Source organism: Heterocephalus glaber, unplaced genomic scaffold (assembly GCF_053883595.1).
Source record: "Heterocephalus glaber isolate CG9 unplaced genomic scaffold, H.glaber_assembly_v1.0 deba00001586, whole genome shotgun sequence".
In the NCBI taxonomy this organism is placed as follows: domain Eukaryota; kingdom Metazoa; phylum Chordata; class Mammalia; order Rodentia; family Bathyergidae; genus Heterocephalus; species Heterocephalus glaber.
Window position 1 is genome coordinate 15,589,296 of NW_028258364.1, and position 6,399 is coordinate 15,595,694.

At 34.0% G+C, this 6,399-nt stretch overlaps 1 pseudogene; it reads left to right on the plus strand.

Annotated features, from left to right (window-relative positions):
• Positions 1-3,615: 3,615 nt before the first annotated feature.
• On the plus strand, positions 3,616-5,013 carry LOC101698775 (PHD finger protein 10 pseudogene; annotated as a pseudogene).
• The last annotated feature ends 1,386 nt before the right edge of the window (positions 5,014-6,399 follow it).

Sequence of the window (6,399 nt, forward strand, 5' to 3'; positions counted from 1 at the left end):
AGTATAGAGAATTCAGAAGTAAGGAGAAAAATTGTTAGAAGAAATCTGATTCCAAATCATTCAGAACTCTTCAGGCCTCAATATGATTATATTTTTCTACTTTCCCCAAAAAAATGCATCGATGTGTTTTAAACAACATAGTGCATATATAATTTTAAAATATACTATGACTGCTTTAAGAAAAGTTGATAATGGGGGAAGAAGAGGAAACAGAAATCGGAGCTATTATAATAGATCATGTAAATTGTGTAGAGAATTTAGGCTCATAGGATGACATGATAGTTAGGACATTTGAAATATAGAATTTAGATGTAAAGCCAATAAGGATAGGTCATGATTTGGGGGTAGAGACTACAGAATTTTTGCTCTGAGGAACTCAGTATACAGTGCTGTCAATATAGGAAAACTGTTGGAGAATGCCTAGAAGCAAAGTACAGGCTTCCATAATAGCAAAACCAGTTATGTATCAAAGGAAACAGTCATTCAATTTTTATTTTATTTCAACCCTATTTTAAATTTCATATTGTAATTATTAAAATAACTAGAAATTGAAGCATAGAAAAATAAATAATCTCCCTAAGATTGCATAATTAATAAATTCAAAGACAAAGCTTAATATCAGCTTAACTTCCAAGTTCTTATAATTAAATATTAGCATAAAATGTAAATGACAAAATGAATAGAATATAAAAGTGATAAAATTATCAAATTAATTTCAATAGAATGTACAACAAATGCTAATTAAGTATGTATTTATTTTTGTACACTAGTGATAAATGTTTGTTTAATAATAAAGTAAACAAGATAATAGCTTTAGATTATAATACAATCCTATCCATTGACAGATGTGGAAACTGATTTCTCAAATGACTTATTGAATCACTTCCTAGCAGACATGAATTTTTTTTACCAGAGTTGTTGATAAAATTAATATTTCAAACTCCCAGTTGTTTTTCTTTTTGTCTTACCTAGTGACTCATTTTAATATATAACCACGTATAGATATTTTCTTGTTGAATTTTTTGTTTTTAGCTAGGCAATAGTATGGGCTGATTAGCATACCATTTTATCCACACAGAAACTCTTGAGTAACTATTATACTATTTCTTCAGATAAAGAAACTGAAACAAAATAAAGCTAAGGCAATGGAATTTAAACGTCAGAGCTTTTGGTTTTAATGGACATTCCTTACTGATTGTCACTGAGCAAAATTTATTGACAAATGAGCTTTAAAGAGGTCATTTAATGTATTTTGTTCACTTGATTTCTCTTCATTTCTGTGATATCAAAAATGTACCATTTTATAAATGAACTGGCTTTCATCAATGTTTGTAATTCTATCTGTAATGCCTTCTTTCTCTCCTGCTGATTCCTCTTCCATTCTTATTCCTTTTTTTTGTCCTTTTCTGCCTGTTCTTTCTCCTTCTGTTCCATAATTTACTTTTACTTTTCCTCTTTATCTCCTACTTTCTCTTCTACTTTCTCTTTTCCCTTGAGAATAGAATTTAATTCATTTCTGTCCTAAAATGAGTAGCTTCAGGAGTTTATGCATGGTACATTTATTAGCCACATTTGCTGCTACAAATATTGAGACTGTATCATGGAAAGCTGTTGTAAAATTCATAGGAAACAGAAAAATATTAACATTTGACTCATTTGATCTCAAAAATAGAGCCACATGACAATGTAGTTTCTGTGCTACATATATTTTTTCCTCAATGTACATACCTGGGAAGTCTCCTTTATTGATGTTCACAAAAATGAGAATTTTCTTAAATGAATATAATTTTAAAATAATTTTTCAAGAGAAATAATCCTGACTTCAATTTGATTCATATATGTCATAAAGTGCTAATCCATCTTAGAGCTACTACATACAAAGGAACTGGAATAGGAGAAATAAATAGCATTAGTGTTCTTTCATGTTAAACTCACAATAGAGTATTTCAACCAAATGTAACTTGAAAGTCATCTTAATTTTTTATCACAGAATGTGTGAATTGAAGCTGAATATACAGTGTTAAAATGGATACTGAAATCTTTTCTATCATCATCCTGCTAAAATTTAATGTTTTCTTCACAAAATTGTACTGCAATTCTTTTATCCTCATTTTTTAAAAAATGTTTTTATTTACCAGGGATTGAACTCAGGACCTTGCACTTGCAAGGCCAGCGTGGTGCCACTGAGCCAAGTCCCCAACCCCTATCCTCAGTATTTTTAATAAATAATTCTCACATATAAGATGTATAATTAAAATCAGTTGAGGAAGGATGAGAAAAAAATAGATATTTAGTCAAAGCAAATAAGAAAGGCAGACACCCCATTTTTCAGACTATCTCTGTATATAATATCTATCATCAATAAAATTTAGCCAATTTTATGATACATAATGTATAAATCTTTGGAACTTGTGTACACATAAAATCATATTTTCTATTTAATAGAGCATTCATATCAATCTATGTTTCAATTTGCTGACATTAAAATTCAGGAATTTTCTAGATATTTTAAACACCCAAACATTCACAGAAACATAAAAAAAGCAACAACCAAATAAGTAATAATATAGGTTTTGGAAGGGGAGCGATTATAGAATATTGTCATATGTGCCATCAGGGCAGCATAACACACTGTGCAGGCAGAGAAACTGATTTGAAAGGAAAAGTAAAAATATTAGAAATTTGCTTAAATTTTTGGGTCCTGCTTCTGTCCTAGTGGACCCCAAATGGAGTTTCTCCTTGTTTTTCTCTAATCCATCTTAGAGCAGACAGAAGTGCAAGTTGCAAGTCACAGCTTGCATGCCTTTCCTCAGGATGACAAAGCTCAATGAAACAATTATCCTAAAGCCCATATCTCATCCATTATTAAACCTATGAAAAGAGTTTTAATTTCCTGTGCAATTATATAGTGAAATGTCATACTCTGGATGAAAAAAGATTAATTGCTTTTGATAAAATACTGTGTATTTTATTTGACTTTTTGGACATCAATTTAATGTACTAATATCTTTGCAATCTGGTATGATTCATATCATACAGAGTTATTGTAATTTTGCATAAGAAATATTGTTTAATTATTTTCTTTTCTCATAATGGAACACGAATAAAATATTAATTCTTCTTGGCTCAAAAGCACTACCAGCCACACTTTATTTTTTAGATCAATTTGGAGACTCTTTTTCAAATGATCAAAAGCAAAATATGATTAATACATTTTGCAAGAGATTCATAATAATATATCAAACAACATTTATATGTCATGTGTAGACACAAATTATACTTTCAATTATTTGTATTTGTTTTCTACTTACCAATGATTATTAAGTAAACTATAACAATGACCAGTCCCTTTTGTCCTGTCACAAAAACATGACATCAGTTTATTGTCTGATAAAGATTAAAGTAATAATAAATGAATCTTTAGGAAAATTATTTGTCCAAAATCTCTGAACATCGCTCCTTTTAGTGACAGAACCCAAGAGCCCCTGTGAGAGTGAGAGGAGCATTTGAGAAATAATGAACTAGAGGGCAACTGTGACAACCCGGCCAGCCCCGGAGCACCGTCCGTCCCCGAAGGATGATAACGAAGATAATTCAAATGATGGGACTCAGTCATCCAAAAGGAGGAGGATGGGCTCAGGAGACAGATCCAGGAGCTGCGAGACATCCAGTCAGGATCTCACCTTTAGTTATTGTCCAGCAGAAAATCTGATTGAGTACAAATGGCCACTTGACGAAACAGGAGAGTACTATATGCTTCAAGAACAAGTTAGTGAATATTTGGGTGTGACCTCCTTTAAACAGAAATATCCAGATTTAGAGCTACGAGATTTGTCTCACAAAGAGAAACTCTACCTGAGAGAGCTAAATGTCATTACAGAAACTCAGTGCACTCTAGGTTTAACAGCATTGCGCAGTGATGAAGTGACTGATTTAATGATAAAAGAATATCCAGCCAAACATGCTGAATATTCTGTTATTCTACAAGAAAAAGAACGTCAGCGCATTACAGATCATTATAAAGAGTATTCTCAAATGCAACAACAGAATACTCAGAAAGTTGAAGCCAGCAAAGTGCCTGAGTACATTAAGAAAGCTGCCAAAAAAGCAGCTGAATTTAACAGCAATTTAAATCTGGAGCGGATGGAAGAAAGAAGAGCTTATTTTGACTTACAGACACACGTTATCCAGGTGCCTCAAGGGAAGTACAAAGTGTTGCCAACAGAACTGACAAAGGTCAGTTCTTACCCAGTGGCTCTCATCCCCGGACAGTTCCAGGAGTACTACAAGAGGTACTCACCAGATGAACTGCGATATTTGCCTCTGAACACAGCCCTGTATGAGCCCCCTCTGGACCCTGAGCTCCCTGCACTGGACAGCGATGGTGATTCAGATGATGCTGAACGTGGGCATGTTGATGAGAAGCGGAAACATAAGCGCACTTCGGACAGCTCCTCAGGCAATGTGTCAGAAGGGGAGAGCCCTCCCGATGGCCAGGAGGATGCCTTCCCAGGAAGACAGAAGTCAAAAGACAAAGACACTCCTCTGAGAAAGGATGGCTCAAAATGTTCTGTACTGTCCAAGTCAGTTCCTGGGTACAAGCCAAAGGTCATTCCAAATGCTCTATGTGGAATTTGTCTGAAGGGTAAGGAGTCCAACAAGAAAGGAAAGGCTGAATCACTTATACACTGCTCCCAGTGTGTTTACAGTGGCCGTCCTTCTTGCCTGGATATGAGCATCAAGCTTGTTTCTATGATTAAGACCTACCCATGGCAGTGTATGTAATGTAAGACATGCATTATATGTGGACAACCCTACCATGAAGAAGAAATGATGTTCTGTGATGTGTGTGACAGAGGTTATCATACTTTTTGTGTTGGCCTTGGTGCTATTCCATCAGTTTGCTGGATTTGTGACTGTTGTCAGCGAGCCCCCCCAACACCCAGGAAAGTGGGCAGAAGGGGGAAAAACAGCAAAGAGGGATAAAATAGCTTTTTTGACCTAAATGTTACATATGCACTGAAGTGGAATATTTGGTGCCAATTTATTTACATTTTCATTTTTATGCCAATAAAAGATTTTTGAAATTAAAAAAGATACATATTGTATCCATCCCACTAAATGCCTGAGTATGACAGAATTTAATTATTTTCTTGCATTTCTGAAAAATAAGATGTTATTTGATAGGAAATGAATATTTTAGCTATTTCACCTTCTACAGGAAAAATACGATTTTACATTTGGTGGTGGTCAATGTTCAAGTTCCTATTAAAATTATTAGTGTTTAATAGGAAAATACAAAAATATAGAATATGTGTAGAGCTGTCTGGATAATTACAAAATAGAAAGAGACAACACTATTTCCAGAAGTTTGATGTGATTGGCAGTTTTGGCCTTGACTGTAGGTCAGAAAATGAATTTGATTGGCACATATGCTTTGGAAAGCTTACACTGTATCTGATCCATCAAAAACTAATATGGGAAATGGTAATCCTAAATATCAGTGCATTTATTTTTTTCCAAAATTACAAATCAACTGGAATCATTTCATATCCAACATCTCCTTTCTCACTGGCTTGTAGAAAAGAATGCTAAAAAAGCTGAAAAGTAAAAGGCTGCATTTTCAGAAGTGAGGAAGACTGCTTCAGTGAAAATATATTAAGTACCAGTGTGTTCCTAACCTTTCCTGTTGCTAAGACATGATGACCAACACTTGGAGCTTGAGTTCAGATTTAATTTGGCTTCTGATTTCAAGATTCATTCAGTTCATACTGAGCTTGCTCCAAGGCAGGAACATCGTACTAAGGTGTAACAAAGATGACCAGTTAATGGCATCCAGGAAGGGGTGCAGAGAAACAGTGCCAGAAAGAAAGCAGGGAAGGGACAGGCATGCACTCCATGACCCATCAAAACACGTCCAGAAGTGGGCTGCACAAGTTCCCCAGGTGGATCCCAAATCCAGTCAAGTGGTCACTCCATGCTAATCACCGCAGGCAGAAATAAAATTTGCATATATTCACTGACACCTTTGGAATACCAATTTAGGTCAATTAAAAAAGAAAATTGTACATTGTATATTTCAGTCATTGTCAGCATTGAAATCCTAGTCATTTCCCTAGTATCTGATCTAATTTTTAATACAAATTTAATAGAAAGCCTTTAATCTGAAATTAAATATATTTTAAGGATAATATCTGACCTTTGAGAACAAAAAGTGAAACATAAGTATTTGCTCTCCCATGCATTTGATATTCATACAATAGATATGTGGCTATGATTATTCATTTTTATTCAAAATATTTTCCTAAATCAAAAGAGTTTATTAATCTTAAAAGAGGATGAGGATAAATGCAATAAGTGTATTAAAGACTCCCACACAATTGTCAGTTAATTTTTTAT